The sequence below is a fragment of the Anastrepha ludens genome, chromosome 5 (genome assembly GCF_028408465.1).
Source record: "Anastrepha ludens isolate Willacy chromosome 5, idAnaLude1.1, whole genome shotgun sequence".
In the NCBI taxonomy this organism is placed as follows: Eukaryota; Metazoa; Arthropoda; class Insecta; order Diptera; family Tephritidae; genus Anastrepha; species Anastrepha ludens.
This window is the reverse complement of record NC_071501.1, coordinates 49,277,622-49,290,156: the sequence shown is the minus strand read 5'-3', so window position 1 is coordinate 49,290,156 and position 12,535 is coordinate 49,277,622.

The following is a 12,535-nucleotide window of genomic DNA, read 5'->3' as shown; positions in this document are numbered from 1 at the left end:
CAACGGACATAAACCAAAATGGGCTGTGGTGTTGAAATTTCCCTAGAACTACGTCAATTAATGATAAAACTGTATTTAGAAAAAAAAAATCCTATCGCGAAATTGACAAACTTGTCGATAAATCATGGCCCAGCGTTCGAAACATCGTTATGAATTAATGCAATACTGGCAAAATAGCTCCGGAGAGCAGATCTGGCCGCCCAAAAGAATTACCCGAACGGCAGGAGTGAATTGTGGTGTCCACGGTGGCACAAAATCCAAAAACTTCAGCTGTCAAAGCCAAATAAAGAGCTTCAAGAGAACAACCTGCTCAAAACAGTTAAACACGATGAAGGAAATGTGATGGTTTGGGGGTGTTTCGGGGCATCTGATGTCGGAAAGCTTGTGTTCATAGATGAGACAACGGTTAAGCATTTGTATGGTGACATTCTTAAAGAAAATTTAAGTCCAAGTCTCGAAAAACTGGGCCCTTAATGGGACAACTTGGCAATTTCAACAAGAAAATGACCCATTCATTCGTCTTATCTTGAGCAGTAGTGGTTGATATACCATTGCAAACAGCTTAAAACACCCTGTGCCAATACTTTTTTGATGTGAATTTGTGCCTTATTTTACCTTTCAAGGTTGAGCTAGTAAACCTAAGTCGAAATTAATTTTTTTTGTTCAGATACGTTATAAGTAAATACATTTGGAAAATACCGTTTTCTATTTTTCATACTTTCACTAGAAGAAAAGTTATCGCACTGAGAACTTTGATTTTTCAAGTATGCCGATACTTCTTTAACTCACTGTATGCTCGTTGTCAAGGTGACATTTTACACTACGTTTGCAGGTTTTTGTTTGTACCATTCAGTTGTGAGTTACAGGGTGTTATCAATGAAAGTTAACAAAGAGAAAACTTGAAACATTTTACAGTTTTCTTTGATAAAAGCGAAAATGTAAATCAGGCCGCTGAAATTGTGAATGGTGTTTATGGTGCCGATATTGTGACTGCTAATTGCGTGCAATTTTAGTCGTCGATTCCATTTAAGCATTTTTGATGTTAAAGATGCACCTTGCACATGCAGGCCCGCCGTCAAAAATTTCGATAAAATCACAGAAATAATCGAAGATAACCGGCATGTTAGTAGTCGTAATATCGCCCAGGATCTAAAGATTGACCATAAAACAGCTTTAAACCATTTGCGCAAAGCTGGATTCAAAAAGAAGATCGATTTTTGGGTGCCACACCAATTAACACAAAAAAACATGAAGCCAAAACATAAAACCAAAAATGAAGCCAAAACATAGAAAATACCAAGCTTTGCCCAAACGAAATGAAATCGAGCCATTTCTCAAATGGATGGTGACTGGGGATGAGAAATGGGTCGCATACGACAATATTGTCCGCAAACGATCGTGCGTGATGAAGTAGCTCAAACGGTGGCCAAACCAGGACTAACGGCCAGGAAGGTTCTACTGTGTATTTGGTGGGACTTGATAGGAATTATTTATTATGAGTTGCTTCCTTATGGCCAAACACTAAATTCAGATCTCTACTGTCGACAACCGGACCGAATAAAGCTAGCGATTGACCAGAAACGGCGAGAATTGGCCAACAGAAGAGGTGTTCCATCAGGAAAACACAAGGTCACACACGTCTGTAGTCACTCGCCAAAAACTCCGGAATCGTGGTTAGGAAGTTTTAACGCATCCGCCATATAGTCCGAACCTGGCACCAAGCGATTGCCACCTTTTTCTTTCATTGCTAAACTTCCTGAGTGATAAGGGATTGGTATTAAAGGAAGATTGTGTAAATCGATTTCTAGAGTTTTTCGCCAATAAAGACCAAGACTGCTACGAGAGCGAGGCATTATGAAGCTATCTTTAAAATGGCAAATTATACAATAAACCGTGCATATTTGACCCAAATCGGACAATCCGAAACATCATAAATAAAATTTTGAGTATTACGCAAAAATTATGGCTGTCTTTTTCCCCCATAATAAAAAAAATTTAATTACTTATACAACCCTGAGTAATATTATGGATTCATGGAAAAATTTAGAAGAAGAAATACATTTTTCTTTCAACGAAATCACTAGAAGAGTCAACAACAAGAAGAGTAAAAAATACCGCAGGCGAATCTGTAACTTGGCTGCAAATACAATAGAAGAGATTCTTGAAAGATTAACCTTATAAAATGGTCTATAATATAAAACTTCTTTAGCTGATTCTAAATTTCACGTTTTGGATTTTTCACCTAAAATACGAATGCCAAAAATATATGTAGGTAAATGTTTAGCTGCTTCCATTATACACCACAAAACATAAAATATCCGGTTTTTCAGGAATATTTTAAAAATCTTAAAATCTCGACATGATAAAAATGGTTCTCTTTTTTTTTAATTTAATAAATAGTCATAAATTATTTAATTAAAGTTATTATTTCAAATAAAACTCATAGTTCTTTATCGTTTTAAGTTATTTATAGGATATTCAGTTAATTTTGAAATTGTGCCATGTCTAAACAAATTATACCGCTACATAATCATTATTGTTAAGTGAAGATATGAAAGCTTTTATTTTTTCAATTTCAAAATTATTTTAACAAACACTAAATTAAGATAAATTACTAACAATACAATATTATAGTACTTATGTATGGAAATTCTTAAGAACTTTCATTTTGTTTAAAGCCACTTTTTTAATTTCATTTCAAGTGTTAAAAATCTATTCACTACAAGGCTGGATTGCATTTGCTGATTGCTGGCAATTGCGGGCTTGATTATGGTTTTCCAGCAGGGTAATCACATACATATGTATGTCCATATACATATAATTCTCTGTGCATACATATGTACATGTATATGTTTTTGCGTTTGTTCCATCATCGTCACTAAGAGCAATAATTATTTTACGCCAAAATGGCGAAGCTAACTAGCGAAGCTGAAGAGAGCGACTGAACCTCCCGTTGTTGCGCTTATTGCACTTGAATTTTAGCGGGAGCTCGTTAGAATACCGACAGCGCTTGCAAGAAAGGCCTAATTAAAGCATCAAAAGGCGGCGTAAACACAAATCCATACACTTAAAAAAATACCCATCTCCCCAGCGTAGAAAAAGTATCAGTGAAATTCATACACAATTTTTAAAATTATCTACTATTAAATATTATATATACTTATCAGCTATAGTGAACTCATTCGCTGACAATTTACAACAATATTAACTATAGAAAAACAAACAACAAAAATTAATTTTTGCAAATGAAAAATAAAAATATATAAAATGGTATCACTAGAAACATAGTATTTTTCAAAAGTGCTTTTTACTTGTGAATGCAGCCTACATGAGATGTACTCTATAAAAAAGGCAAAATCGACGCATTGCTAATATATTTCAGTACCGAATAATTTAAGAATGGTTGTTGTATCACGTTAAAAAAGTACTGCCGCATATTCATTAACCCATTAAGCGCCTGTAAGAGTACATGGAGACAGTACAATAGATAAAAATGTTGTTAAGGTGCTTTTTAGGACATATGCGGGAATACACCGCTCGATGTTATAAAAATTTCAGTACATTCTACGGCAAGCCGTGGTAGACGCCAAGGGTGGCCACACAAAGTACTATTTCTTGTAAAGAGTCTTTCAAAAATGACGCCTAGTTGTCAGCATGGAATAATTCCTAGACGGTACATTTTTATATCATCTTTGACATTTTTCAAGTAGACAGATGTACAATTTTACACGATAGAACAACGCTTTAAAATTATTGAAACTTGTTATGAAAATGGTCGACCTTTAAGAACAGCCTATCGCAATCTACGTGATTTTTTAGTGGAAACAATCGTTGGAATGTGTCGATAATTCAAAGGGCGGTGGAAAAATTTCAAGAAACTAGTTCAGTCGAGTATAGAAAAAGCTGGTTGACCAAAATCTGGATGATCTCTTGAGAATATTGCTACTGTAGCGCAAAATATTGTTGAGCGACCTTAAATATTGCTATATCGACGTTCTCAAAAATTGGGATGTCCACCTGTCATGGTAGACATTTAAATGATATAATTTTTCACATATAAGTGTTAAGAGTCTAAATTTTTACATATTTTATATCAAAACAACATCTAGGCGCGTCGTTTGAAAGACTCTTTGGGAATGGGCCTATGGGGATATGCTAATTGTATTAACTTTTTTATACAGGTAACTTTCCAGGCATTGATAAACACACTCATTTCCAAAGATTTATTAAAAAGTGGAGTGGATAAGTAAAGGTGAAACCATTTTTAAAAAGGAAGGATGATAAACCGTCAACATCGGTTTGCGTAGTCGACTTAATGTGCAGAATACCATCGAGTACGTTATTAAGCGACGAAGAAAGCGATCCAAAATAGTTGTAGAAGTGACAGCAGGGATAACATTTTCATGACGTGCAGACGTCGGAACGAAGATAGAAGTGAAAAATTTAGCAAAAAGATTGGCAGCCTCCTGTGAGGAAGAAGTTTGGTATTCATTGTAATAGAGTGCAGAGGAAATATTTGAGCATATTTTTGTTTGATTAAAAAAAACGTCAAAAAGCCTCAAGATTTAATATAATTTCGGATTCAAATTCTCAGACATATTCACGCTGTATACGTCTACGCAAAGATTCAAGCTCCGAAGAAAGATATTGAAGTTAAGTAAAATTATGAGAGTATCACTATGAAAGTTTTAGGGATTACTGAGCTATTAATGGCAAAAATTCGAAGTCAGGATGGACTTCAAATATAACAACAAGAAAATAATAAAGTAATTTTCCGAAAATTTTTAACAAAAAACTTGTTTTGAAATATTAAATGTTATCGTAAAAATTAAACAAAAATGTATTTTAAGTGTTATAAATAACCGAAGATATTTCATTTTGAAAAACTATATTCTAGAATTTTCAAAATTTAATAAAATTTTAAATTATTTATTTTCCCCAGCATTTTTTCATTTAACCAAACCTCAAAAATTGTTCATGAATGTAAGAATGTTCGATTCTGATGTAAGACGGAATAATCTTGTACTTATATGTGTTCCAGGACGGTGTTTAAAGAAATGAAATTGCCGATGAATTGGCCAATGGCGGGTCAGCGGTTACCCCACATGGACCAGAGCCAATAATCGGAATCAGTTCTATCGGGATCATGAATTTACATAAAGAGTGTTGGTCCAATCTAGAACACTGCAGGACTGTAAAGTGTTTCGTGACAAACCCGAACAGAAAGCTGTCGAACTTTCTTCTAAAACTTGATAGAAAGACGTTCGGTTGATGGTCGGTTTTATTACAGGATTGCCTGCCTTGCTTAGTGGAGGCGGATAGCACTGAGCATTTTCTCTGTGAGTGTCCTGCCTTTGCTAAAGTAACGCTACGAATTTTGGGTTCCGATATCGTGAGAATGACTAATATTCATTCTCTCGCACTGGAGGATATTTTCATACTTGCCAAAAATCTGGAAAATTCTCACTGGACTAGATAACTCTGCCTTTGTCTCTATCCTATCCTATCTCTTTATCTCTGTCACTTCTCTCATTTCCTCCTTGACTATCTAATCTTTTACTTTTTAGAGCTTTGAATACAATGGGCTTTTTAGTCTGAGTGTTTTAATAGTTACCAATCTCTCGGTGCTTCTTGGCTCGCCTTTTTCAAATTTCATTTTAGAGCGCCTTTTTTACAACAAATTGCTTCCACTTCTATTTTGAGAGTTATTTTTCATCAACGCAGCCACTTTTTCTTAGTGTACCTAACCACACATATATTTGCATACATACATACCTACACATGATTACCATCCATTCACACAATGTTTAAGTAGGGGTTGGCGGTACCCATATCTTTATTTTTTTGGGTAGATTAATATGTTGTTGTTTGTTTTTATTTTTAATGAAACTTCCCGTAGTTGTCTGTACATTTGTTTACTCACCGCCTAGTCAGGGTTTGCTTACAACTAAATAAGTATGAATGCACGTACATTCATACATATTTAAGATTATTATACTCACATAGATATGTACACATGTATGTACGTACAACTAAGTAGGATATCAATATATTCGTTCATTGGTATGTCGTTTATTGGTGCATCGGTTGTCGCCAAAGGCAAAGGAGGGGAACCCTTAGCCAAGTTAAATAAAGCTTTTGTTTGCTAGGAAGCAGAGTGGAGCGACAACTCAACGGGAGACGTTATCGAAATGAATGCCGAAGTGACTAGACGAGGATGAGGGGATGGTAATCTGATCAGCGGGCGGTAGGTGCGAGGTTGGATATCGAAGAAGTGGCAACGGTGGAAGTAAATAATTAACAAGAGCGTCAATAAAAATAACAACAAGTACAACAATGGCCAGAATTTCGAAACTCTGGCTGATAGTTTGATTAGCTCCGTTGCATCCACATATGCATGTATGTATGTATGAGCAAAAGTATGTACATATGTTTATATTCCGTTTGCTGCGTTTTCAATGCTTTTGCTCTTCCTTTATTCTATAGCTTTTTAAGCTGATTTTGTTGCACTTAGAGTTAAGGATGTAATCGCTGTCATACAATGGATCATCAGACCAGTTGGCTCAGCTGAAAAGTGCACACAACAATAAGGATTAATGAAAACCGATTGTTTTATAATACATACATACATACACATGTATGTTTGTGAGTGTGCGTATAATAACTGATATGATTTTGCGGATATCTACTTCACCTTCAAAGATAAATGGATAACATTTCACAAACACTTTTCCGATTGTCTTGGTATTGGTGTATAACTCATACTAACTCATACTCAAACATATTATATGTACGTAAGTAGTTTAAGTAGGTAAGTACATAAATTTTAGTTTTGCAGCAATATAAAAAACATAAAAAATAACTACAATAAATTAAAAATGCATATGGTTTGTCATTTCCACTTCTTAAACTAAAATCATCGTTTCTTATTGAATTTGGAGAGACATTCAAAATTATTTCATTAACTTACATACATATGTATTTATGTAAATACATAGTTAACAGTACGTCGTAACGGTAAACTTTTTGAATTCATCAAAGCAAGCTAAACAAGAATACAAAAACAAAACAAATGCTTCTATTCGCTTTCAAGAAAGTGTTTTTTTTTTTATATGCATTTTCTGCATAATTTCCAAAGATGATTTGATATACCGTTATTTCACTCAGTTGTCACACATGCGTTAGTCATCAATCAGTCATAAAATGATCGTAAGAGTTATTTGTTTATCAAAATATCAAATCGTACGTTAATTATAAAGAATGCAAAATTGCCTGGAAAGCGGATATCGTTTGAGGAGACTCAGTCGGTTTAGTACAATTAGGAAATATTATAAGAAAAGGTGTGCAACAGTTATCAGAAATTCATTCATATCAAATTCAGGGGTTATGTTGTGCGTCGGGTGGAATCAGAAGGGTGTCATCTATAATGAACTCTTCAAACCATCTGAAACCATCACTGGCGATCGGTAATAAACACAAATGATTTTGAAGTTTTTTTTTTTGTCGGTACAGACTAGCAAGTAAAGCACTCAGACACAACTAAGTCCATTGTACTGCACTCGAATTCCCTTTTTAATTTTCTTTAAATCTACTCGACCTCCGAAGAAATCTGAATAGATCTTGCGGTGCCAAGGAGCCAAGGAGGTCGCTTCTTAACGCATCAGTGCCAAACACCTCAAGCCTGATTCGAGCGAAGGCGGGGCAGACGCACAGAAAGTGGTCCGCCGTCTCATCCTTTTCTCCGCATGCTGGGCAAAGTGCACTGTCTGAGATGCCCACCTTTTCCATGTGATTCGCCCATAGAAAGTGGCCCGTCATCAGTCCAACCAGCCTCCTACAGTCCCAATTTGCTTAGTGACAGGAGGAACTGCGATAGTCGGTTGGACATGACAGGCAATATCAGTTTTGTCCATTTTCAGACTTTCTCAGCCCGCCAAGCTCGCTTGTGGGCCAAGGAAGTTGGCCTCAGCTAAAGAGCATCAGGCTATTATGTCTACCGACATACATAGTCCAGCCTGGATTTACAGGACTCGACTACCCTTAAAGTGGTTGGGGGGCTGTCTAAGGTCATGAGCGCAGCTTGGCTGTCGCTGCAGGCACATATAGATCTATCTCTCCATCTGTTTTCCACAACAAAGTTCATCGCTTATTGAACAGCACACACCTCCGCTTGAAACACAAATGCATGCATTCCAAGAGCAAAGTGCAGTTTTGTCCCGCTGGATTCCACACAGACCCTAGAGCCGAAGCCGTGCTCGGTCCTGGAGCCTTCCCACCATTACAGACTATTGTCATCATTGACATTTGTGTGGGCAAGGTGCGGTATGCAAAAACAAAGTTCTAGCCGAACTCTAAAGTAGACTGGCAGGGTTTGTCTCTTCCCTTCTTTAAAGGTTGCTCTGTTAATTTACGCTACCCTCTGACACATGTTCAAAATTATTTTGCTTTTTATTTTTGAATAAAAACCTTTTGTGTTACTGTGATTTATTTTCCGTTAAGGTCAATATTTGGTTAACAATTTTACTACATCAATTTGGCTGTGAGTCACTGTATATAAATCTGGCACCCAATATTGTAGACACCTTATAAACAAAATTTAATCAATATTTTATTCCAATTAATCGGCAATTTCAGACACTATTTTTGAAAGTTCATTTTTATCACTATTTTTGTTATTGAAATATTGAACTACGTTTAGCAAAAGGTCTTGCTGAAAATATTAAGAATGCCGTGCAATTAGTGTTCAAGTTATGTAACACGAAAATTTGGTACATTACTCGATTAGTAATACTGAATATTAATACTGGAACCAAAGGAGGCGTCGACAAAATTTGCCCAATTTTGGCAACCGGATTGTAAACTATAGGGATAGCAATTGAGAATGGCAAACAGTGTTGGCATTTCTGTTCAGTAAGGTTTGGAAAGTCATCATAAATCTGTTAACGCCAGCACAACGCTTCCAAATTGTAGAAATTTACGTTGCAAAAAAAATCTGTTTGCGAAGTTCATAGAGCACTTCGTCCATTTTACGTACGGGTTACACGCTGGTGGTATCATCGTCTTTATTTCTTTCGAAATGAGGAAGGGACTGCCGTTACGGTGAGTGACAAGCGTTATCCAGCTATGCTGACTATATTCTTCAAAACTAATTTTCCTAAAATATCATATTCAAAAAATAATTGCCCCGAAATTATGCACCAGATTATAATACAATAAAAAAATCATTCCAACAATATTTCTACTTATATTATCATTATGAATAATTACAAAAGTCCTTAGCAAGCTACTCATTTTTGTTGCAGTTTCGGAAGAAAACTGTACTTTACCCTTTCAATATTATCTCTACATTCCCATGGCAGCCGGTTCTACGTTACCGGAATGACTCGGGTTTTTCTTCCCCACCAAGGGCTGCCGCCCCAGTACACTAGCCCTGTCTAGTGTATCGTATATCACCCCACCCCTTACGTCACAGGAGCAAACTCTCGCAGCAATCCTGCTCCAAATACTTCTCCTCAGGGCTGGAGTCGAATCCAACCCTGGGCCAGAAGTATTCTACTGCTGCGTCTGCCATTAATGGCTTCACCCGAACTCCACTTCGGTTAGGTGCAATAAGTGCAACGGGTGGAGCCACCTTAAGACCTGTTCAGGCCTTAAGTCGCACAGGGAGTGGTCCACACGGTATGTGGCCACGTGTTGCTCCCGCCAACAGGCGTCTGATGCCTCCACGGCTACTACACCCCCTGATAGGCCGGCACTACCAACCGCCACCACAACCCATACCTCCACGATGAGGAGCCTATCGGAGCAACACAACTCCCCTTCAACCCCTCCCATCCCTTCCTGCTCCAACCCCAGTGCGGGGACAAACCAGCAGCTCCTGGTCCCCCGTACCGTCTGTTCCGTGTGTCAGACCGTAATACCTCGGAATTTGGTATCAGTCCAATGCAATTCCTGCAATGGCTAGTGCCATTTTCGGAGATGTTCCGGCCTGCGCACCACCCGTGAGTGGACAACTGCCTACGTTGCCCCCTGCTGCAGAGCTCTGCACCCACTACCGCCCCCGGAGGCGCGGCCGCTCACCACCATTAGGCCGCAACAACCACAGTGGATTGCGCAGCAGGTCCAACGTAGACAACCCCACGCGTCCCTCACCCCCCGGATTACACAGACCTCAACGAGAAGCTTCAAGCTTCTCCAGTTTAACTGCAACGGACTTACGAGTAAGGTCGACGAGATAGTTGACTTTATGAGCCGGCACAGTATTAAAATAGCTGCGGTCCAAGAAACAAAGTTGCCCGCCAGGTCATCTCTTATCACCAGGGATGGCTACAACGTGCACAGACGCGATCGCGAGCGAGACAATGGTGGTGGCCTAGCGTTTATAGTCTACCACACAGTGCAGTATCGTCTCATCGATGAAGGAATCGACCGCAGGGACAGCACCTTAGAATGTCAAGGCATAGCTGTCCGGTCAGGCGATTCCGAGCTCGAAATATTTAACGTGTATATACCCCCTGTCACCTGCTGCCCGGCAGGATATCACCCTGATATATATTAGGTGCGCTCATCAGAGGTGAAAACCGATTGGTTGTAGGTGACTTTAATGCGCATCACGATCTTTGGCATTCAAGCCTGCCAAATGATCGTAGGGGACAGCAATTGGCAGAGCAGATAGACGACTCGACATTCAGCACTGTGAACGACGACGCCCCCACCAGGGTAGTGGGCAATTGTAGCAGCTCGCCTGACCTAACAATAGCTAGCGCGGGTCTGATAAATAGCATAACGTGGCGACCTATGCTATCGCTTGCATCAGACCACCTGCCCATTATCGTCTCGATTGAGAGACCTGCTGACTTCGTTTCCGCGAATCACCGGTCCTATTTTAACTTTAAAAAAGCTAATTGGGCCGGCTTCACGGAATTCACCGAGGACACCTTCGCCGCTCTTCCCATTCCCACTGATGTGCGCGTGGGCGAACGCGCATTCCGCAAGGTGCTCACAGCTGCTGCGGCTCGCTTCATCCCAGCTGGAAGTTATAAGGACATCCGTCCTCATTTCCCAGCAGAAGCAGCCAGTTTAGCGAACGAGCGTGACCACCTACGCCAGGCCGATCCCGGGGATCCCCGCATAAGGGATCTCAATTTGGAGATCCGGCAACTGGTAAATCAACATAAGCGGACTAAATGGGTTGAGCACCTGAAGACTTGTAACCTCACCTCCGGTGTGAGTAAGCTCTGGTCCACCGTTAGGTCCCTGTCGAAGCCGACGAAACACAACGACAAGGTGGCTATCACCTTCAACGGTTGTACTTCGTCGGACCCGAAGAGATGCGCGAGCTATTTTAGCCGGCTGTTTATACTGCATCCTTCGGGCGACAGAACCAAACGTCGTGTTACCAGAAGGCTGCACAAACTGACGAACGACAGTGCGCCACTTACTTTCTCCGGTGATGAGGCTCAGGGGGCCATCAACAAGTCGAAATCATCGAAAGCCATTGGCCCTGACGGATTAAACGCGCTGATGCAGAAGCATCTGGGACCCCTGGGAGTAGGATACCTCACAAGGGTCTTCAATTTGTCCCTGGCCACTCTCATCATCCCTGACAAGTGGAAAGCAGGGAGAGTGGTCCCACTACTGAAACCTGGAAAACCCGCCAACCAAGGGGAGTCTTATCGGCCTATAACTCTCCTTTCCCCAGTAGTGAAGACACTTGAAGCCCTCCTACTCCCTCTCTACACGACACACCTGGCCCCAGCCCCACACCAGCACGGATTCCGACGAGTGCACAGCACCACCACTGCACTCACCGCCATAAACGCCCAGATAAATCGCGGGTTTAACCAAAACCGCCCCTGCGAGTGGACTGTCTTAGTAGCGTTTGACCTAAAGAAGGCTTTCGATACAGTCAGCCAATCCACGCTACTAGATGATATTTATCAGTCGACACTCCCGCCAGGGCTGAAGAGGTGGTCCGCGAACTACCTGAGCGGTCGGCACTCGTCAGTGATTTTTCGAGATCAAATATCAAAGCAGAGGAAGATTAAGCAAGGCGTACCGCAGGGTGGTGTCCTTTCACCCTTGCTTTTTAACTTCTACATCTCGAAGCTCCCCCAACCACCAGCGGGAGTTTCCCTGATCTCATACGCTGACGATTGCACGATAATGGCGTCGGGCAATGACATCGATGGCCTGTGTTCCAAAATGAACAACTACCTCACCGACCTTTCTCGCTTTTTCACTGCGAGGAATCTCCAACTTTCCCCCACCAAGTCCACGGCGACCCTTTTCACCACCTGGACAAAGGAGGTCAAGCTGTCCCTTAAGGTAAAAGACGACGACACACCAATTCCGACTGTAAATAACCACAAAATTTTGGGTGTAACCTTTGACAGCTTGCTCTCCTTCTCTGCGCATACAACCGCAATTGCCACTAAAGTCCAAAATCGTAACAAGGTCCTCAAATCGCTGGCCGGCAGCACTTGGGGCAAAGACAAAGAACTGTTGCTTTCGACATTTAAGGCAATTGACCGGC